Source organism: Anomalospiza imberbis, chromosome 12, assembly GCF_031753505.1.
Source record: "Anomalospiza imberbis isolate Cuckoo-Finch-1a 21T00152 chromosome 12, ASM3175350v1, whole genome shotgun sequence".
Classification (NCBI taxonomy): Eukaryota; Metazoa; Chordata; class Aves; order Passeriformes; family Viduidae; genus Anomalospiza; species Anomalospiza imberbis.
In genome coordinates this window covers 9,467,176-9,491,455 of record NC_089692.1, presented here as the reverse complement: position 1 = coordinate 9,491,455, position 24,280 = coordinate 9,467,176, and the positions used below count along the sequence as shown (strand labels likewise).

General features: G+C 36.7%; 1 long non-coding RNA gene across 1 annotated transcript in view; it reads left to right on the top strand.

The window, feature by feature from the left end:
- Positions 1–5,265: 5,265 nt before the first annotated feature.
- Positions 5,266–24,280, top strand: part of LOC137480968 (uncharacterized) — a 46,899-nt gene continuing 27,884 nt past the window's right edge. The window contains exon 1 of the long non-coding RNA XR_011003218.1: positions 5,266–5,370. This is a non-coding gene — a long non-coding RNA (uncharacterized lncRNA). The remainder of the gene's footprint in view (positions 5,371–24,280) is intronic.

Here is a 24,280-nt window from a genome sequence, read left to right as displayed (position 1 = left end):
AAACTCATGATTAGTAACTAAGAAAAAACCAAGCCAGTGTTGTTCCATAAACAACTCTCATTTTCTTTAATTGTGCCCCTACTTTAGATAACAATCATAATTCTCCATTTGCACTGTTAAATATGAGCATCTCCTCAGCATGGGAAAGGGAGAACCATTGCCAGTTGTTTTAAGATATCACAGAAGTATCATACAAAACTTCTGATGAAGTGGTTTTGTTTAAATTGCCTTATCCCTCCTTAATATCTGACAGATATCTACTTAATTAAGGAGAAAACTACTTTTGTCAACCATATTTTTATAAAGAAAGATTTAATAGTAGTGTGGGGATTTGTGGGGTAATCTACTTTATTTACCTATAGGTCTGAGAATAGATGAGATTCACAATGAGGGTCAGTTCAGGGTGCAAGTACTTGAAGCTTCACTTCTGTTCTTGCTCTTCCACAAACTCTGCTGCCCTAGCTGTGCTTTCAGAACAAACACAAATCTAGGGCAGGGAGGAACATGTGCTCAGTCTTGGTAGAAAGTTCATGGATTTCAGTAGGATCTAATACTTGTCAAACAGAAAGACATCTAAAAAAGCTGGGCTGAGACTCCTGAAAGCAGATCTTCTCATTGTACTGTGCTGAAGTACCTTCACTGTTCTGGATTCATTCCCAGACAGACAGCTGGGAGTCAGGAACTGGAGACCCTAAATTTTATTAGCTAGATCCTCTGAATGATTTAAGCATGCATTGAGTTCCTGAACCAACAAAATGACTGTGTCACTTCATTATCTCACTGTTGTAGATACATAAAGTCCTTAAAAACAGCCAAGGACTCAGGGATGAGTTAGACATGGTTATAAGTAGAGAGCAATGGTGGTACTGTGTTTGAATATTATGCAGAGGACAACAATTAAAAAAAAAAAAATCTTAATTTTTGCTTTCTTGTCTTTTTATCTGAACCAATACAATCCAAACATTCTGAATCCAAATCTTAGCTTATGCTCTTATTCATACCACCTCCACTGTAGAGCTTCACTTCACCTGTAGAAAAGCTATTTGTAGTTTCCTTTGTCCTTTCTAATCAACTTGTGACCACACATATTTCATATTAATTGTTAACTTCTGCATTTCATTGAGAGCTGGCCTTCTGGGTGGAGTTTAAGATGAAACTGTTGTAAAAGGATTTGAAGTCCAAATTAATTAAACCAGGCAAAGCAATGTCTCAGTAGAATCTAGGCAGACAACAGTGACATGTCTGTCATGTTCTACCCTTGCAGAGAAGCAGTCAAAAATATTTAAGTAGCAGTAAAAAGAGACCTGAATAAAAGGCTTAGGAGTAGCAGGACAGTATTTTACAGATAATGCAGCATCCATCAAAATATGAAGAGAGTGTTTAATGTCATTTACACTGAGCTTTGAGATTGCTCATTGTCTGTTGGACTTGGGAACTGCATCTCTCTCAGCAGCACCCTCATTTCTCAGGAGCGTCTTTGACAGTGTTGCAGAATAACAGGAATAATAAATTTTGAGAAATATCACACTCTTCCTTCATCTGTGGCCTTGTGCACCTTCTTGCCATTCATAACGTACTGTGGCAGCTGGGAAACAGGTTTTCTCTACTTCCATGCTAAAGCAGGCAAGTCCTGTTCAAGTTCTTCATAGCCTCCAGGTGAAAAGTAAGAAAACCCTTTAAAATTTAATTTTCAAAGGCCAACAACTTATTTCTCTCATTCTTGAAAAATCATGGAAAAAATGTATACTTGTGGAGATAAAGCCTCAATGGCCTGAATCTCACTGTCTTAAAAGGCAAGTATGTGCTTAAATTAGTGATCAACTTCTGTCACATAATGTGGAAGTTTTTCCATGTGCGTGAAATTTGAAATTCAGGGACGTGAGTGCAAATACCCCACCAAATTATATTTGTACTCCATGAGTTTGTGGGTTTCTTCCCCTCCCATATCCACCATGCTCCCCTGAGGCACCCCATGCCCATTTGTTTGAAGTGCTCCGTGCTGCCTCTCCTTGGGCCGTGACTCGCGTATCAGAGGTGCTATTTACTATCTCTAGCACCATTTCCATAATTGCTTCAGTACTAATTCAGCAGAAATTGGTTTGGTTTTCCCAGGTCATATGCCTGATCCATCCCAACAACATCTTTAGACCAAAGTCAAGGAAATGAGTGCACAAATTAAGTGGATTAAGTGGCCAAATCGTGGTCATTTTAATGTTTTCCATGCATTTTGTTTATAACAGCCGTAACAATGTACTTCTCTGAAGCACAGAGAATTATAAATTTTTTAGACTAGTAGATTTTATACTTTGAAGCATGGCCAAAGTGCTTAAAGGTAGTATAATGATTCTATATTTCATGTAGAAAACAACTCCAGAAAATTTGTGCATCTGACTTTGAGAAGTGGCTTGTGCCCTTTCACTGGGGTTTGGAGGGCAGAACTTGCAAATTCCAGATGAGTTATTAGAAAACAGCACGGAAGGAGTACCAAGAATAAAGTGAGCTACTTGAGATCCTGGCAGTCAAGGCTGCACTGATCATTTGTCTGATCCCACAAGTGTTTGTCCACTGAAAGATTTTCAGTGCACACAGATGTTCAAGTGGGATGGGACTGGGTCTCTGTCTTAGCTGCTCAGGTAGAAGGAAAGTAAAGGCTCTTCACGGTGTGCGCTGCCTTGTACCTGAACCACAGAGCAGATCCTGCTCATTTCTTACTACCCTGTCACTCTGATTTAAAGCTGTGATCTGCCATTAGGTGGACAGAGAGCTTAGGAGGAGCTTGGTTTTAGTTTCCCACTTGCAAATCAGAAAAAGGTGTCTTTGGAAGGCAGTCATAGCTGGCTGCTAGTGCAGGGGGAGTAGAGGGCATTTCAGACCAGGCTGAAGAATCCTGCGACTCTCTAAAGAATCCTGCTTGTAACTGCCCCCTCCTCCCATGTCACATAGAGTTTGCAAGCATACTTTCAAGCAGCTTAAACCTCCTCCTAATCTTATAAGAGAAATGGAACTATTTGCTGTTGCTTCTGTCTACAGTGGTTTCTATCTCTTCTGACTGTCAGGTGACCCAGATCCTAAACCTCTTTGTAAACTTCAATTAAATGTTTAGCCACAGATGAGGGATGTGTTTCACACAAGTCTTGGCCAGTGCTCATGCCTTGAACAGTAAACTGAGATGATAAAAAAAGTAGGTGGAAATTTTCTGTTCAACCTCTATCTGTTCTGATAAATTCCCACTCATTTCTATGAGTGCTAACAGTTAAACATTCAAAAATGGCAGCACAAATTTAAATCTCCTTTTTGTTAAAACCTTGTATTCATTAGCTTTCAATCAGAATGGATTAAGAGGTGGGAAACACAACTGTGCTAAATAGAAACAGAGATAAATACAGAGTTTTTTAGGTTTGCTTTGAGGTTTGAAGTTTTGGAGATTTGGATAGATTTTTTTGGTTGTTTTGTCATTGTTTTTTCCCCCAAAACCAGTTAGCCACCTTTGAGTTGAATTATCATGCCTCTGGACATTCCTTGTATAAAAATTTACAATTTGGAAAATGCAAAGTCCATATTGGAAAGTAAGAAAAAAACCCTGTTTTCCTGTAGAAATAGAGTCATTTTTCTTACTATTCCATGCTTATTTCTATCATATTAACAACTGAAAGTCTAGGTAAAAGAACTAGACAATCTCAAGGTAGTAATTTTCCATTGACAAAAGCTGTTTCCACAAACTCATTTCTTAGCATTATATTAATTTTATGCACTTAAATATTAAAATGACACAATTTAAATATTGTGGTTTTAGAAATAATTCTTAAAAGCTAAATATTGCATTTTGAGAAATAATTCTTTAACTATTAATTTTTTTTGCTTTTTTTACTTTATTGAGTTTTAAATTTCACCACAAAACAAAATTATGATGCATAATGAATACAAGGTGAGAATTTATTTCATTATTACAGACAAATTGTGCTTCTCATTTGGAAATGTTGATAAAGTAGTTCAAACAAGAACTAAATAACTAAATCTTCAAACTAGTTTAAATCTAAAAAATTGCAATCTGTTCATTGTCATCCAGTAACATTTCACAGGCAGTAGAATTATGACAGGCTAATATTACCTAATGTCACACATTTCAATGTATGTCAAATGACATATTTAGCTATAATGTGCCCATAGTAATATTTTATCCTTTACATTATTCCTATAATATATAAAATTAAGGATAAATGTATACAGTGAAAGTATGTGTTATTGCTCCCTGAAAGAGAATACCAGGATTTGATTGATTACAAACCAGATAATTTTGAAAATTAATTTAATGGGAATTTTTTAAAAATACTATTTTTATTCATGAAGAATATAATTCTTCATGAAAAATCAATACATTTTCATAAATGGAGTGTTTAATTTAAAACAGAAATTCCAGTTTTGGAAGTGGCTATTCTGGGAACTAGGATGGGAATTTCATTTTTGTATTAGATTAAGAAATGCAAACAAAGACCAACCATGTAAGGACAGTTACCACAGTGTCTCTTCAAATCCAGCTGCTGTATTTGTTCAAGGTGTTAAACAAAATCTCACTTTGATAGCAACGGGACATGCTGTCTCAAAATGAGTAAAGGAAAGACCAGGGAAGAGTTGAAAATGCTGAACAGCTGTCCTAGACAGCAAAGTGGCCAGATCCAAAATTTTACTTATTCTCAGGATAGTATTCTATTATATGAGGCTGATCATAGTTTATTTTTGCCTATTTTTTTTTTACTCTGTAAAATATAATATACAAAGGCCCATAATGAGAAATGTATTTTTTCCTCTTGGCTGCTAATTCACAAGCTGACCAAGCTTCAACATTTCTAATAATTTCCTAGATAACTGCACATGTTGATTGTTGTTTGATGCTATTCTGTCAGTGGTATCCCATGCTGGTGACTCCTCTCATGTGAGCTGTTTCTGAGCTCTGTATGGTACTGTGAGTTTGGAGAGTGTTAAAACCGAAAATAATTTCTCATTTTCCTGTGACCTAAAATGCCTTTTACCTACGAAAGGTAATATCAGAGCTTTATGAAATCTACCAGGAGAAAAACAAGAAGTAGGAAAAGTTTCTGGTGTTTGTTTTTCTCATGCTGCTTTCCTTGTGTCAGGTTTCAGGCCTTGAATGCCTTTTGGTTTGTCCATGTACTTTTTGTTTGTTAAACTTCATGTGCTTATCTAACTTCCTAATCTCCTGTGGGGATTTGATAACCTTAGTGGTTTTTTCATGCTGCTTCTAGTGCCATGATTAATGGGATAGACGACTAAACTGGCCACCTCCAAAATTATGGAATGCATTAATCAGATGGGCAGATGACCTCAGGGAGTGCAATGACCCCAGGATCAAAGGTCAGATTTTAACAATATGACAAATACAAGGATGTTGTCATTTCAAACTAAAAAAGGGTAAATAGATAAAGGGTAACTTGAGAGTGACATACTTATTTCTTGCAGGTTTTATGTATACATATGGACTTTTGCCATTAAATAGCGAGTCATGTATGGCTTGCTATATGAGGTCAAAGATCCAGGGGGGAGAGATTGTTGGAAAGGTACATGACACAAAGAACACAAGATTTAGTTTCAGTTTTAGTGTTTGATGTAAAACAACCTGTTATTTCTGGGCCTTCATTTTCCTCTCTAGAAATATTACAGAATAGGGTCCTTGGTGAAGCTGTTCAAAAATCAAGCACTCATGGTAGTGCAGGAGGGCAATGCAGTGTTGCTATCAGTGCTGCTGATGAGGAGCTGTTTCATATATTATCCATTTTACTGGAAACATGACACCATATGGTGGTTTAGTATGGAATTTTATTTTTCTCAATTGTTAAATTGATCTCTGTGGAGTTGTATTACAGAAAGAAAAAGGCTCAGTCTTCAGCCTGTTACAGCTAAGAAAGAGGACAATACAAATCTGTGCTTCCATTACGCTGAGTGGCCAGGTAACACAACAGACTTTGAAATAATTTGAGGCAGCTCTAAGTTACACTGGCTGAATGTGCTGGGAACCTGTCAGGGGACTGTTTGATTTTTCCCAACCATGGTATGAAATCTGCTCAGTACTTCCTTACCCAACCTTCTACAAGGCCTTGAGATTAGTACAGAAATGCTTTATGTCAAGGAGAATCATCTGTTGTCCTTTATGGCAGCTTTATAGTCTCAGCTTTACAAACCCATTCAATGTAGGGCAGGAGTTTGAAGCTTAAGTGTTTTGAGCCAATGAAGCATCAAGCAGACAGTGCAGTGTCTTTGGTATGGTTTCTATTCAGCAGAATTTGTAGTGGACAGTATAGTCTAGAGTATCTTGGCCCAGTTATTTAACATTTTTTCTTATCTGCAGCCCTGAGTATTTACCAAATGGCACAAAAAGCAATATGAAACCCCCTCATCTCTAAACAATCCAAGTATTGGAAGTAGTTTATAAACTTTCATAATAGAACTGCTGTCCTAGCTGTGATAGTCCAAAGACACCACTAAATCAAATTTTGTGCTGGGTTATAGTACCATTTCTTATTTATTAGCATATCAACTTAGATTTATTCTCAGCTTTCATATTCTTTCCAAGTTTGTTACTTCTGTTTCAAACTTAGGAATTAGTCAAAAGCATCCCTGCTGATTCCCCACCTCCTATGTTGCTGACTGATTCAATAAAAAAATCTCTTCTCCCCAAAAGCCCAGACTCGCCTTAGGAAATTCTGTCATGAATGCCCAGATGCTCTGCTACATGTTGGTTGTATTGACAGTAAAGGAGACAAAGCACTGAGGAATAACTCATAAACCATCAATTCACCTTTATTACTTAGAGACAGCTCTAACTCAGTTGTGGCAGTGTGAGTGAGTAAAGAATGTAGCCCAGCACAGGAACTAAAAAGGCTAAGTCAGACTGGAAAGGTAACTCTTTGATATTTTCAATTAATATTCAGCTTTAAGGGCAACTTCCCTACTAGAGAAATATTTCCTTAATAGGTCTCCAGATTACTTTTGATTTGTAGCTAATAATGGAAAAGAGTTTTCTACTGAATATGGTCAGTTAACACTTGGAATGAAGTATTCTTTTCTGAGGACATATGTATTTATGTTCTATGTTCACAAAAAATGTTTTATAACAATAATAAAAAAGAAAAGAAACCATTTTGCATGAAAACATGTTTTAACTGTATTTGTAACACTCAGTAAATAAATTACAGGTTTTATATCATTCAGAAAGAGCTGCGAGTGATTTATTCAGTTATTAACTTCACACGCTTGGAAGAATGAATTAAATACCAGTCCTTGTTGAAGGCTTTTGGATTATTCTGCCAGAATATACCACTTAAAAGTTTTGGCAGCTCAGTGTGTGTTGTGTGATGAGCAAGAAGGTTTTGTTCGAAGCTGAAGCAGATGAGTCTGTATCTTGACAGTTTACAGCATCTTATAAATTCCATAAAATGAAAATGAATTATGTAGTATTGGGTTTACATAAGGTCACCAGATGAACTCTGACCCTTCTCTTTTCTCATTTGGCTCAATTATTAGATGAAATGACAGATCTGATCTCTTTTCAAATTGTATTAGAAGGGGCCTCTTTATTTTGCCCTCTAGCAGCAATTCTCTGACAGAACTAGGCAAGTGCATTAATTATGATTGATTTAGTGGGTCTATAAGGTGATTATTTCTCAAATTCTACTTCTGTGAGAAAACCTTTTGACCTCTCTCAGGCCACACAGCAAATGAAATCCATAAGAAGATTTAAGAGGGGACTGACCAGTGCTGCAGTTTCTTTCTGCTGTTTGAACTCAAAACACACTGGGACACCCAAGCAAATCCAAAGGATTGAATTACCAGGACATAGTGTGGTTAAAATGTTAAACAATTTGATATCTCTGTTTAAAGTAAATGGCATGAAATTGATCACAAGGGGGAAAAGTCCCCTTTTTTGGGGGGAAGGGGGGAGGGAATGGCAAAAAGGATTTTTTGCTTTGTAAATAAATATGAGAAAATGACCAAGATGCCTAATATTGAGACTGATGGAGTGTGTTAGTTATGTTGCAGTGAGAATAGAATTTCACCCATGTTCTTCTAATCAAATGGCAAAACAATTTCATAAATTTGTGTACGAGTCTACTTTTTCTTGGTATGATGTGTATATTTATGTGTGTGTATATATAGATGTGTTTAAATACACATATATAAGCATGGGGAAGAATACAGTTTGAAACCAAATCTGAGTTCAGAAAGAGAGACTGCACACTATAAATTTGTTCCTAAGTCATGCTGATGTTTTGTTTATAGGCTAATAGAAAAGCCAATCCTGTTTCCAGATAAACCTCTCTGGTTTTGGCAAGCATTCTCTGGGAGGCCTGCAGTCATACACCACAGAGTGCAGTAATTCTGGGTATGAGCTTGGTGTAACGATGCCTTTTATAGCTCTGTTGTTCTTAGCAGTCAGAGGATGTGTGCATCAGGAGAAGTTTCTTGGGAGCAGAGCTGGCTGATCCTCACGACAGGCTCAGGGCAGTATTTCCTCTGCCTTGTCCATTTTACCTGATTAAATTTTTGCTGTGTTGCAACTTCTGATAACTGGTCTCCAGAAATAGACCTGTAGAGGAATAGAAATAATATTAAATAAACTACTTCTTGTTCACCCAGATTTCTTGCTCTATTATTGGAAGAGTGAATGTCTTGGAGAAATGTAAGATAAATGCCCTTTTTTTTCTTTTTTTTTAGAAACCAGATATTTGTAAAGTGGTAATAATGACTAATAATCCAGTTAATGCTCAGCAGCTGAATCAAATCCGTATTTTTAAGCATATCTGCGATAACTTATTCATTAGGAGTAATTTAAATTTGTTAGGGAATTTTTTCATATAGTTTGTGGAGGTGGATGCTATTGTTTAAGTGATCTTTCAGGAACTCCTGGAAAAAATTCTGAAAATCCACCTAATCAAGATGAAGTTTTGACAGTAGGCTTTATCTTTTTAAATGTAAAACTAAACAAGCGAAAAAAAAGAATTAAAATGGAATGTGAATTGCAGACAGATTTCAGTACTCCACAGGTAAAGAAACTTTAACTGCAGCTTAACATACTACAGTAAAATAATTTAGTTTTAATTAGCTATATGAAGCAGAATATGAACAGAAAATGTCTGATGCTTTTTTGTGTGAAATAATTTAGCAGTCACTCCAGGATGCAGAAGGATGTTCACATCTCTACTCTGCTTGAGATAGGGTGATCAGGGATGAGAATCTCTGCTTTGAATCAGGCAGAAAAATAACATGACCTGGCTCTTGCGATGCAGGAAGCATCCCTGCTGTTTGGTACATGCATTTGTGCACATACAATAAAAATGGGAACCAGGAAACAATTGTTTTTCTATGGAGCTGTTCAAAGCAGTGTGTGTGAAACTTGGACATCAGTCACAAACAGTGTTTGCTGTCCTCTAGTCAGATCTGGTAGTGACACCATTTCAGGGAAACAAAAAGCTTGGGCAGTTTTCAACTACCCTGGACCATGTTACCCCACATTGTGGCCTCGCTTCTTCAGTAGCTCTTTTCCCATAAAACTGTTGCTACTGATCAGAACTTATTTTTCAAGTCCCTTTATCAGTAGGAAATGACACATGGTGCCTCACCAGATATTGTAGATATTTCACTTTACTAGCATAAATGAGAGCACTGTCAACAACTTCATTAGCATCCTTTGCAGTAGGCACAAAATATTTGAACAGTAAAGTGCCTGTTGAACATTTATTGCTTAGTTTTCTGGGGAATTCCTTACTGTCTGAATTAATTTCTTCAGCCATTCAAATTCCAGTGCCGGAGCATGTGCAGAAGCAAGAAAAGCACAGCAGTTGTCTTCGTGTTATGTATCAGCTGTTCTTCCAGATCTCTGCAGGAGATCTTAGCACAAATCCTGTCACATTGAATGGTTTGGCTGCTTTATCTCTGTGCTCTGCCAGTAACCTTGGTAAAGGCGTAACACCTGCATTAGTCAATGCTGTGCCTCTGCTCCTTTTTAACCATACTCCTTGTATTGAACTTATTATGGTTATTACTCCTCTTGCTCTCAGAGATTTGCTGGCATAGGCACTCCTGCTCTGATGTAGTATTTCTGAGGCTGAGACTTCTTTTCATGTATTAAAAATTAGACAAAAGTCCTAATGTCCATTTGTTGACACTGGAAAAGTAAAGAATGTCTGGTGAAAACCAGCTAACTGAAGTCATGCTAATGCAATAAATTACCTTAATGTGGACTGTTATTCAAAGGGCTTCCTTAGAGCTGCCTTGTGTGTCCTAGTATTGTGTGGGAAGCTATAGCAGCATCTTAGACCTTAATAAAGAGGTTCATTCTCATAACTGATAATTCAGACATTCAGTGTAACCATTAGAATCTTTCAAACGACCCCTTTTTACTGTAGTGGAATATAAATAAACCCTTCCCTAGCTCCATTGCCCTTCTCTGGACATGCCCATTGAGAAATAAAACAAAGGAGATAGAAAAGTGGGGAAGTTTGCTCCCATTTTGTAGGCATTACATGTATACCCATTGTGAAATTCAGTGGTCTTTCCAGGCATGATATATTATTGTTTTCTGTAGGATTCTTAGGGGTTATTTATGCTGGTCTTGCCACATTTGTGACTTTGTAATTTTTTCTTTTATAGTTGGAAAGCTTTAGAAAGCACAGACTTTGCCAGTGTTTTCCCCAAGGAAGTGATGGAAGACTTTTTCCAGGCATGTTTGTATAAATAATGTAGTATGTTTGATTCCTCTCCTGGCAGGTGTTGCTGCTATGTTTGTTATGTATTATAGTTACTGTATATTATGATATTCTAAAAATATCTATCTAGTAATAGTAGACTTTGGATTTCAGGAGACCTGTGGCAGCTTCATATGCCCTGTCCTACGTGTAACCAGCCATTTGTGTGGTGCTGCTCTGTCTTAGGGTAAAGTCCTGCAGGTGTGTTTAATCTTTGAGGTGCCCCATGATCATCTGACTTGGCTGCCCCATCCTACTTAGCAGAACTGTACATGTTCAGTCTAGTAGCAAAAGTTACCTTTTTCCTGTAACTTGACACTTGTCCTTCAGTACTTCAATAGGCACTGATGTTTGATGTATGCATGGAAGGGTACTAATGTGTGCAGTATTAAGTTATGCAGGTAGAAATTCTGAAGAATCATTTATATGGATTCTGTATAGCTCAGTATTCATTTTGATCTTACCATCCTGATAAATCATCTTAGAGTTCTTTACAACAAAAGGATATTAATAATTGCAGTGTCTAATTATGTTAGATTAGGCCCCTAAAATCCTTGGGTTTACAGTTTATTACTCCCATGCAAGGAGTAATGTTAGTTATGATAATGAGTATTGTTTGTTTGTGAGCAGCTTGATCTCGGACCTGAGCTGAGACCATTGTTCTCAATATAGAGAAGAGCTGCAGCAAATTGGAAATTATGTTCAAAGGTTACATTTTAATCTCTGAGTTCTTTGTGCCTTATTTAGAGATAACTTTCTAAGAAGGCTCTCCTCACTTGGCTTGAATCTGAAAAGAAAATGTATTACATTTTAACACTGACAGAAACAAATGAGTTGGTTTTAGATTCTGTCATCCACAAACTGCTATGTTTATAATACCACGAGTATATTAATGGACAGATTTAATGATATATATATTATTTCTGTCAGGACCCTCTAAATTACTTTTGCTACCATAGGACACAAAATGATGATGTATTTCAGGGAACAAAGGAAGGTAGGTTACATTTCTAGTGCCCATAAATTCTTTGTTTTAAAAACATCAAGGCCCTTGATACAGTACAGTGCTTTTCAAGAGATTTGCTAATAAAAATTAACCAGTGGGGTAGAAGAAGGTTTCCTGATGTACCTTCCTGTATCACATTTCCCCAGCCCATTTTCTCTCATTCTAGAGGTGGCACTGACTGACTCCTTCTTCATTACAGTTTCTCAATTTTGGTGGATGCTGGCACAGCTAATGTGTTACAATGAAAACCATGCTGAGCTGTGGATTACAAGTATGTTTGGGGCCAGAATTATCTTACCATAATCTTGGAAAGCTTTTCATGCCACATTATTTATTTTATTTCTCTTTAATGTACTTCCCATTTTAAAATGTCTTTTAAGGAAGTCTGTACTTTACAGTTTAGATTATTCCCATATTCAGCCCTGATAGTTGGCTACTATCGTCCTGCTACTGTTTTGGGTTTTGTTTCTCTTGTATGGGGTTTGAGGAATGGGAGAGTGAGGGTATCTCAGAAAGATACCTACTTCCTTGTTTCTTCCTCTGTTTTTGTCATGAACAAGATTCAAATCTTCTCTCTATAGTAGAAATCTCTTCTTTGTGAACCAACACTAAGTAGATGGAAGTAATACAGGCAGTTTATTTAGATGAAGATAAACCCAAATCTTTCCTCTTTCTATTTTCAGTTTACATCAAGTAATCTTACTCTCTAGTTTTTCAGTACTTTTTAATTATTCTAATTAGCATTTTCTAATTTAGCCTGAGAGCCTGTTGGAAAATAAAAAGTTATCAGATGACTTGTATATATTGATTTTGGTATTTATTTGGTACTTGTTTTGGTTGAACTTTAATTTTTGGTGTAATTATTTACTTTTGATTGTGTTATGAATAAGTATGAATATGATTTCAATTTACTGCAAAGACAAGTGTAATTTAGTTTAGCATTCTGTTGGTGAGCTGCTAATCTGAGTAAATAAAATTCCCAATAGTAAACAACAGTTAGTTGAAGATTACAAACTGTGTGCAAAATGTTGTAAAAATCTAAATAATCAGAGAATGGGTAAAAGCAGAAAAAAAATTACAGGTGGAGGGAAGATTTGTGTGTACTAAATTATTTCCTGCAACCTGTTTGCATATGTTTGCTATAATAGAGCCCAGTATTTCAGATCAGATGCCATTCTCCAGAAAATGACTTAGATATGAGAAATATTGCTTGGATTTAAGTTGTACAATGAAGTGACAATTGCCATTGACTAGATGTTTAAAAAGAAAAAAAGAAAATCTTTGCATGCAAACAAACAAGATAATGCAACTCTTTAATTGAAATTCCCACATTGTTGGCTGACTCTAGAGAATTATTTGCCTCACAGGCTCAGTAGTTTCACATGGATATTCTTTACTCTGTCCTGCAACATTTTCTCTGTTTAGAAGTGCTGGGGAATCTTAATAAAAGAGCAGAAACACCACAGTAACATAATGCAAAATGGGACTTGGTAAAAAGAATCAGGGCAGGGTTTATATTCAGTGAAAAAATACAAATCCAGAGAAAGATTCTGAGAAGGGGGAGAAGGGGAGTAGGAAAAGGAAAAAAAAAAAGCCACACCACAGATGCTCAAGTGTTCATTACCCAAATCTTTGCAGGAAGCAATTGAATAGAATTACCTACAAAGAGAATGTGGCATTTTAACATTATACAATCATGTTCCTCATGGCAGGTGACATCTATCTCCTTGATGGAGACTGTATCTCAAAAATACATTCACCGAGCTGTCTATAAATTCAAATAAACCCTGCAATTTAATTTTCAACATATCCATATGTTTGAGAATCAAGCTTTCAGCAGTTGAGTACAGTTTGTGTTGATACTACTGTACCCAGTGAATAAGGAGGAAACAATGTAGTTCCACTGCAGCTATAGCCAGGTTTAGCAGGGGTCTGCAGGAAGAAAGGATTCGTCCCAGTGTTCTGGGTCTAATTCAAGATCCAGTCAAAAGAATTTCCAAGAAGTTCATCCTTTCTTGTTTGGTCAAACGCAACCATTTTCATGGTTTAAAGGAACTATGTCATTATTTAGTTAGAAACACAAAGAGCCAAATGTGTCATTGTGCACCATGGAAATGCAGCCAAGAATCTTTTAAGATAAAATAAAACCCTTAATTCTTTAAGAAAAATAATACGGTAGAATGCGCATTCATTGAACTTCTTAAGTATTGATTTTTAGAATATCTGATAAATTATATTGTTTGCAAGAAAGAGAACACCTGAAGCAGCTGCTCTAACAAAAGGAAAAATGTAGTTGTTATATTTCAGAATGGCATTTCCCAAGTAAGTCTCATTTCTTTGTGTGTATCCTATTTTGTTTTTGCTAATGAAAAATGTTGTCTTACGAGCTGAAGAAGCAGCTTGAAATAATGAACAAGTAAGGACGTTAACTAAATATTTATTTTCTCCTCTGGAATGTGATAGATACAGTAGGTTGAGAAATGTACTCTTACAGTGATAGGTCTTTTCACACAGTCAATAAGATCCATGGGTGTGTTGGGATCAATCAGAAGATTCCTAATAGCCAAAAACATTCAAAGATGCTTCTGGCAGTGATCGCCAGCAGATCTCCAGAAGGCTGATTGGGATTCCAGTGCTCAGTGATTTCATTCCAAGTTTTTGACACAACCCCTGGCTCTGTAATGGCAATATGAAATTTTGGGTAAAAGCACAGCGAAACAAAAGCTCTTAACTTGGCTAGCTCTTAGGCCTAGGGTGGGCCTGAGAGGGCAAACCTCCAAGGGGAAGGCAAAACTCCCCGTGCACTGCTCGCCCTGCCATGACCTCAGTGCTGGGAGGATGTGCGAGCTCAAGGCAGTCCCCCCTCCTGCCTGGGACAGGACACCTCTGTCAGAGCTTGGACAACATCCTGTGAGCAGGAAAGCTGGAGGAACATCCTCCATCTGGTGAGGTGGCCTGGCCTCACCAGGTCTCGAACTTCACTCTGTCTGGAGATGACAGATTCTGGGAAACTCAGCAGACCGGGGCCTCACCTGACACAAACAAAAGTATTTTTTTTGACATATTTGGCTTTTAAAGGGCTGGCAAAGTATTGTCTCATGTTTTATCACTGGCCTGTAAGATTGCTGTCTTCATTTGCATTCTCCCGCCTTTTCAATGCCAGGTAGGATGTGTCAGGCTTCCAGAACAATGAACATTTGGATGAGATAGTGTGAATTTGGCTACTAAAACAAGTAAAAGTCAGTACTAAGGTTCTCCAGGATCAACTCTTTTCATCAGGGAGAACATGATAATCTCCCATTAGACCATTAGTGATTTTGTATGTAAGAGGCAAGAAGACAATAATTTTTCTAGTCTTGGATCATATAATACTATTTCCGTACTTCAGAAACAAACTTTCTGAGCTGCCCCAAGTTGCCAAAAGTTTGTTACTTGTAGCTATAATGATTACAATGTTCAATAAATTTTCCCTGCCAGGTATAGATTTAGTAAATTAAATTTTTGTGTACAGGAGAATTTGGTGTTGAATATTTTGGCACATTAAGAAATTAAACATATATAGCTAGCTAATAAATCATGAAAATATATATTTACGTGACCTGATGTTAAGACTCAAGTTTTCATGTCCTCTTCATCCTCTCATTGTGAGGCCTGCAGATTTGAACTCTGGCCACTGATATTTTTTAAGATAATAGAACTATGTTGACTTATGCTGCCAAGCATATGGTCCTTGAATTAGTGGAAGTTTCTGCATAATGTTTCAGAAAACATTTCACTGATGTTAGATAGCAGCATTTTGTTGTGGAACAACTATATTGGGTACTTCAAATTATTCACATCTAATACAGAGCCTTCTTTAAAAAAAAAAAAAGAAAAAGAAAATAAATAAAAAGAGGTGCTAAGTTATTTCAGAAGACATTAATTAACTTCAGTCCTTGAAAACATTCCTGTAGTTGCAGCTACATTCTAATCAGCCACAGTTTGCTACTAGTTCAGTTTTTGACATCCAGAATCATCTGTATGTATAGGAATTTTCCGAAGTCTTCTGTTATTGTTGCTTGTTCTTTTTCTTTTTTTAAAAAATATTTTAACTAAAAAACACGGGAGCAAACATTTTAAAAAATGCAGTGGTGGAGCTTTGAAAATTTATTGCACAGCTGGGGGCACTTAAAGAACTTAATTAACAAGCTCCAGCCTTAACATTCTCTTTCTTTAAGGGGAAAAAATCAGTTAAGGTTTGTCCAATTAAATTTTAGAAGAGTTTGTTGATAAAAAAAAAAAAAAAGCTGTGATTGTGAGCTTACAGTTTAAAAAGAGAAGCTCCAGAATAATGAAAACTTGCAAGCTGATTAATTCAGTGGAAAGCTGCTCTGTGCATAGTTTCCACAAACTCATAAGCACTTGGGCATTTTTAGCCCAAATTTAATTATAGCCTTTGATAATCAGGCTTCGCTCAAAAGAAATCCCCTTCTTCCCATAATACTTGATGATGTAATGCTCTATTATAACTCAGAACTCTTCCCCCAGCACCAAAAACAAGCCGTCTTCATGTCAATAGGAAAAAAAGGTGACCTCTCCTCTCAGAGTTTTACATTTCATGTTCTGCAAACTGATATAGATCATCCAAGGCTGCGTTGGTGTGGAGTTCTTTTTGTTGTGTTGTGGGCTTTTTGGTTTTGGGTTTTTTTATTTCACTACTGACTGAAAACAGCTAATAAAGGCTCAGTTCAAAGCTGTCTATTTCTTAGTGGGGGGGAAAGATGTTATTCTGACATCATTGCTCTGAATGAGCAGCCTGTGGTTCATACAGTATACGCTCCCCTGGAATGACAAATTTTCTGCCTTTTTCTTGGGGGGAATGTTCAGGCAAAAGGAAAAAATGCATAAGAGAAGCAAAGAAAATTCATTTGTATAAGCTGGCCCCCCTACTGTGGAATTTTCAATTATATATATCTAATTATGGCTGTCAGTTGATGAATTGAGAAAAGACATTTTTTGTCCCCCCTCCTTTTTTTGTCTCTTCGTCATCTCTTCTGTTAGAATGATTATAGCACACTTACACAACTAATTGCCTTACTGCTTATTAGTGATACAATTATGCAGGCCAGACTCCTTGTGTGAACAACCATCTGCAGAGAAAAAAAAAGTGACACTATTCAAAACTATCCATAATTTAACCAATGTTATTCCAATGCACTGAGCTCAGACAATTGTTGGGCCTTCATATTTCATACCCACCCTGGAAAAAGAGGGTTGTGGGTTTTTTTTTCTTTTTTCCTCTCTTTCTCTCTTTTTCTCTGTGCACTGATTCACCTCTTTAGACTCACTGTGAATTGGAAAGAAAGAAAGAGAAAAAAAGTGCTTCATATGTCAACAAAAAGGAGGGAAGTGAAGCATGGCTAATGCCCATTCCTCCTGTGGGCAATTTTTCTTCAAATTTTAAACTAATAGGCATTTTTTTCTGCTTTAGAAACAGTTGAGAAAGTGCAGATGTCCTGACCACAGAAATCTGTGTATGTACATTTGTTGGCTTTTAAATGGTGTTAAAGCAACTGATGAACAACACAGAGCAGAGCAGAAAAGTTTGCAGTGCATGTAATTGGTTTTTAGGAGAATGTGCAAGGAGTACCTCTGTCGCAGCTCCTGGAGACTGGTAGGTGTTGGAAACCAAACAGGTGAAGATGCAAGAGTCAAAACACAGCTTTTTGTCTTGCTGATTAGGCTAATGTGGAATATTTAAATGTCTAAAAGATCCTGCTTTTCAGTTGTAGCTTAGAGATAATTTCAAAATGGCTTCCCCAGCAGCGAGGCCGAGAAGAGCTTTATTTCTGTCCTTCACCTTGGTTCCTCTGTATGGTTGTATTTGTCAAGTGCCTGAAATGTCAGTCTACCATTAAGGTATGTTCAAAAATAAGAAATAAGTTGTTGTGGAAAGCTGATTTTTTTTTAAAGTCAGTATGAGACTACAGAAAAGTACACAGGAAGAAAGAGCAAAACTTTGGTGTCAGTGCCTCTCAGTGTCCATTGCAGAAGGCTTGTAATTCTTTCGGCTCACTGGAATGTATATAACTGAATAAAAGTGAAGAATACAGACATTTACAATCTCTCTTGGAGGTACAGCTACAATTGTCTTAGAGATACACTTAAAAATGCACAGTTCTTATAATTGCAGGCTTTAAAAATATCAGTGACCATGTCAAGGAGAAGCCATCAGATGTCTTGGAAGAGAAAATTGCGATTCCCTCCTCATTCTTCCCACTCTGTCTAGTTTTGTTTGACTGTCATCTGCACTACAAATATAGACTGTAGTGTACATGTTTCTGCTTTTGCTTGTATTTCTAGGACTTTTTGGTTCTATCAGTGAGTGTTCTGATATAAGCTTGGATTTGGACCACTGGATCTTGAAGAATTAGTGTTTAGAAATGTACTTGTTCATCCTGATTCATTCAAACTCTAGTGTCATTTATCTGTAACAATTTTAATGCAGTGCCCAGTTATTGTGAGCATGCTTATTAGAACAAGAATGAGCTCTATTTGTCTTCAAATAGGAATCCTGCTGGTTTGTTCATGGGGTCTCTGAGGGGTCTCCTTTAATCCCAGTGATTTAAATGCATGTTCAAAATTGAGAGCTCCAAATTCCTTCAAAATGGTGTAGTTCTGATGTCCAATTTATATGACAGGGGAGTTAAAAATACAGCTGCTCATGATTCTAGTCCTGAATTTCTCAACCTTGGGACTTGTCAGCTATGACAGGAAGGAAAAAAAGCACTGCCTTGCAAATTCATGTTTTACTTGTGTGTCAATGTCATGGAATAGACCCTTTCTACTTTCTTTTTTTTTTTTTTTTGCCCAGGAGATGCATCGAAGCAGTTTAGTGTGAGTCTGCAGTTTGGTGGTGATGATCCCAGCAGTTATGAGTTGTGCCTTGGGAGTAGAATAAGGTACCAGGTATTTTCAGTGCTCTGTAGAGAGAAAAAATGACAATTGAATTATGCAGAATAAAACCAATACTTCCAATCACCATGGTATGATGAAATGTCTGGAAATAATCTGGACACTACCTGAACACTGGAGATCCCAAAAGACAGATCAAGACTTTCTGATGTTACAGCCTATTTCATAATTCCTGGAACCTTCCCCGGTATGTTACAGAGGTTGTGGCAATAAGAACTGCATTGCACAACAAGGAGAACAAAAACTCTGGTAGTATTTAAAATTGTATCTGCATGCATGCATGCAAGGCAGCTGAAGTATGTGGAGACAGTTTAATGCGGGTGTATCCCACACTGTGTGTGCCCTACTTAGCATGATTCAGAGTTTCTTTGGATAACTTCTTGTGTGACTGTCTAGACTGTCTTGAAGCAACCTAAGTGGAGTATAAGATGTAACTTAACATAAGCTTATTTATCTGCCAAAAGCACACTCTGCAAGTAGGTTATTTTCTCTTCACTGGTTTCATCTGTCTCCTTTACCCACTCCTAAAAAAAAACCTCAAAGCATGCACAGGCTTAAAAACGATAAAGTGGTTCCACAAAGAACCATTTGAAGCTGGAGACGTGACAATGGCTGAAGGATGGTTATTTAAACACTATTCTTTACCACTTTTAAAATTATTCAGTAGCTGTGCTCCTAAAATATTTATTGAATGCAATTCTTAGAGACTGTGAGGAAGAATTATCTGTAAACACCTTTCCATTTGCAAAAATACTAATAGCAGGCAAACAAAAATCCAAGAATGAGAGGAAAGAGGCATAAAGTTGCATAAATGCCAGGTACCTTTTCAGGCAGCTGAAGTTTCCCCAGAGGAATTCTTTATGTATTTTAGGAACCATCTAGAAAAGTGGAGAGGGTGCACTGACGGCGTGGAAAATCATCATGGTTGGCACCGGGGTTGTTTGGTTTGGTTTTTCATTCAGGATGTGATGTTTCTAAAAGTTTGATGAATACCTCTGATCACCAAGCTGTTGAGTCAGTGAGATGTGGTACTTTCTGACAATTTTTTTCATGGTAAATGACAGCAGGTATTAGTTTTGTTTCTCATTGAAAAGCAGCATAATCCAGTCTTAATTTTTCATGAAACAGATGCCTTGTCCCCCACTGAGTCCTGCTGTTAAGGAGGAGTGCTTCTTTCGTGAGTTCCATTATCATCCAAATGCCTCTTTTTGCGTCTCACTAATTTCTGATATACCCTATTGGTTTTGTGTTTTGAAGGACTTCAGTGGATGTGCACAAAATTAATAAACTCCCTTAGTGTTAATGAAATTCATATGATTTTGACATGTTCTAGAAGTTGTTGGGGTATTTCCTTTGTAATCAACTTTAATGTACAGAAGTTTCACTGGAAACATTGCGTTGTAAGGGATGTCCATTGACTCCAGCTTCAGCTAGAGAGCTGAGAACATTTGGAGCAACCACAAGCTGGTATTTTGCTTTCCAATTTCTCCAGCTCTGTAGATAAACAAATTATCTATAAACCAAATTTCACAGTCCTTCTAGTTCGTGATGTAACACTGGGAACCAGCCTCACAAATGCACAGAAATTTGCTGTCTGCTGTTTTAACTTTGCCCCATGTATTTTTGCTTCTCCCTTGGCACTCCCTGCCCACTGGGTGGTAACTCAGTTGCATCCCTGGGGAACACAGGTGGTTCTGCAGGGTTTTCTTCTCCACATTGTTTCTGTGTGGTGTTTGTGGGGATGGATACTCAGATTGAGAGCAGAGAAGTCTGTTTTGCCATTTTAAATGTGAAAAGCTACTGTCAGGGTTTATGATCTGGTCATACATAATATATTAGAATAATTCAGAAGTAGGATATAAATATATTTGGCTTTGTACAAGAGAAGAAAAAAACAGGTTGAGATAAACTGCTGAGCCAAACCAAAAACTCCATCTCCTTTTACTGAAAAGCACTAAGGTAACAGAAAATGTGACAGTCTCAAGTTTCCACTGGGGAGAGAACTTTTAGGTGTTTGCTTAGCTTTATGGAAATTATTCTAAAACAATGCCAAATATGCACTTAGATTCTGAGGTGAAATTTCATATTTCCCAGCATTACATCTTTAGAGCATTTTTATGAGAACTTTTTTTTATTTTTTCCTCTCTCTGCTTGGAAGAGGATAAAATAAATACATAAAACAAAATTATTAAACAATATTTCTTTACCAAAGGTGAGAAGCATTCTGCAGAATTTTTATGCAAGAATTGCTCAAGAATGTTTCTGATAAATAATGTCAAAGTGGCTTGCGGTAGATATAAAGTAGCTGACAGTGGACTGGATGTTAGGATTTGGCCAATAAAATTCCAGGCATGAGTCTGCTAACTGAGGAATTGAGGTTTTCACTTCAGCAATCTTTTTGTTTTGAGGGTTTTTTCTAAAAAGTTAAAAGGAAAACTAAAAAATAGCTAACGTTGCCAAGAATCCCACCCTCAGTGTTTAAGCAGGAGTCTGAACCTTAGAGCAGAGGCTCAGAAAGTTGATAGTTTTACATTTGTCCAAGGAAACAAATTTGTTACCTGCAGGTTTCTTATATGTTCCAATATCTATCAACACTTTTACTTTATAAGTGTAAAAAAACTCTTACAGAAACTTTATTATAATATTATTTATAAATATCCTTCTTGTTAAAGCAACATAATCTAGGACTAAAAGAAATCAAATGTCACATATTTACATGTACTAACCAGTGTTAAGGGACTTCAATGAGGATGTATTTGGCCTGTAATTTTTTCTACTGCTGTAGTAATTCTGCAAAAGCCTCTGGACCATGACATTCAAAACTAAGTTACATTAAAATTATTATATTTTCCATAAGAGTTGCAACAACTTAACCCTTTGAAACAAGTGGTATAGGAGTTTAAGGATAAATATTCCAGGACTATTTTGAGTGATACATTACCTAAATGAATGAAGGCATTTCTGATGTCTAGATTTTTAGGACCTAACAAGAGTGCAGCAATATCCATTGTTTGAATATTCTTCTAAACTGAAGTTAAATGAAGATTACCTGTAATTTTTTTTCTTTTATCATGAACTGTTGAAGCAATTTTAGCTCTTGACATGACAGGTTTGTCATCACTTCTTCAAAGATGCCACAGTTACTTTTGGTAAGTCACTTCTTTTTCCGTTTTCTCATTTTCATAATGACCAGATTTTATCTGGGCACTGACAAGATAACACCAACACAGGGACCTTAAAGAAGTCATGCACCATCACCAGTATTAAAGTGGAGGGGGGGAATTAAATCATGACAAGTGAAACAACTTGCTTTGGTTGAGAAATCACTTAGCCTGTCATCATTTTACACAACCAAAAACAGTGCTGGCCATAATCTGCTGCCTTTCAAATTGGAAAAAATACATTACTTATGCAGAGAATGTTTCTAATGTAACAAAGAGAAGGAATAAAAATGCCTTACAACACTTTTATTAAAAACAAATTCCCACAGTAAATACATATACGCTCTAGTACCATGGTGAAACAGCCAAAGACATCACTGTTAAGTGCTATGGGAAGTACTTATAAATTACTTGAAATAAAAAACATTGTTGCCTGGACATCAGGGTTGAAATGCTGCAGTTTGTAATAAATTAACACAGAACTTCACTTCCCCTCCTCTAACAAAGCAGCCATTTGTCTGAATAACCCACATTCAGCTGTGAGTTATATTTTCACAACTGCAACTGCATTCATTTGCAAATCATTCTCCAGTTTTAATGCCGAAGTTTTAAATACCTTAAGAACTAATAAATAAAGCAAAGTAGAGCAAACAGTTGGCTTGTAGCCTAAAAACTGGCCTAATTTCTGGGGGGCTTTCTTTCTTCTTTTTCCTCTTTCACAGTAATTTTGTACATGTCTGACATTTCTTTAAGCTGTGTTTTGTTTTTAGTCTGAATGTTTTTTCACAATATTTAAATTTAGTGAGAACATTTCATATTAGCAGCAAAAATAAAGACTATAGTTATTCAGGTTTGAATATTAAAAAGCCTGTAAGATTTAATTCCTTGGCTAGCTTCAAAAAATCTTTGAGTTACCTTGAGATTTTTCTGTTGCAAATCACTTTTATCTCTTGAAAACAGTTTTCTATTTGTATTGATTCTAAGCTTTAAGCAGAAGTTTTACTCTAGAGTATGAGTCTCTCATTTTCCCAGATTAATTTTAAATATAAATCAGACAACTCTTCCACTATAAAGGAATCTGCTTTCAGTACTTATTGGATAAAAATAAAATGCAATACTTTATGGATATTTAAATAAACTCTTCAAAGTAGTATGATAGAAGCATTTATTTACAAATGTTGTGTTCTGACAGTATTTTCCTGGCATTATTGAAGGCTGGTTTCTATAGATAGAATCTTAGGCTTTGTTCCACTTACTCGTTTTGTTTTGAATAAATTCCTGTGGGCATGCCTGAAAGGGTTGGTAGTCATTTTCAGGAAGTGAAATTTAAGGAACAAAGTTCTTTGCAGGGACTTTGGGTTTAGAATTGATCAAGGTTTTATAAAAGAGGATTTGAAACACTTCTAAAATCTCTTTTCTCCTTTTGTGAGTGTAGCCCATCTACATGGTGAAGTGTTTCTTAGTGTAAACTGTCCCCCATGAAAAGAAGGATACAACTTTAATGCAAAACCTCTATTTAAAAAAATATCTTGTGTTCATATCAGTTAACATTGTACCCACTTCTTCAGAACTAAGGTCAATTATTTGAAACTATTTCTTTCAAGTGTAACTGCTCATTTTTAAAAGATTACAGAAGATTTTGAAGAAAAAGCATTCTGGTCTGAGTTCTTTTCTGTACATCCTGTCCCCAGGCCCCTAGTCCCCCAGTTAAATGCATGTAAATCAACTGTACCCAAACCAAACATCTGTGTGCTCAAAACTGGAATCATCTCATCTCTTTGCAGATTGAAGCAGATAAGTTTCAGTGTCTTTCTTCACAAAACATCTAATGTGAGAGTGAAGGAGGCAGTTCTAGAAACCTCTTCCCTCCTACCCTCCATTTAATTTCGATGTAAACCTCTCTTCTTGCTGATCCTATGTAAAGCTATTCTATTTTTCATATCAGCAATAGAAAATTTTCTATATTCTGCTGAACCAAATGGAGGAGGAAAAAATGAAAATAGCCATCTGACACGATGGAAAGGGAAGAGACTGCTCCTTTTGAGATTAGATTACGCAGATTGCTTTAGCTGTGTGTTCCCTGTGAAATACATTGTGGAATTGAAGATGGGGTAAGTGAACTCATTTTCTGGGTTTATAGATGTAATGCTGCAACTTCTCAGGCATTTCTGTAACCCCTCCTTCGAGGAAACTGTCTGCAACTCCTCAACTAAGAGATTATTTATTTATTTATTTGGGAAATTGAATCATTGATCTTATGGCCTTGCCTCTGATAACCTCCCATTATATTCAAGCCTATCTTAAGCAGGCAGCGTTTCTTTTCCTAAAGAAAATGAAGGATGTGCAGGTACCCTCGTGTCTCCACAGAGCACAGGTCTCTGTGAGGTGGTGCAGCCTGCCGT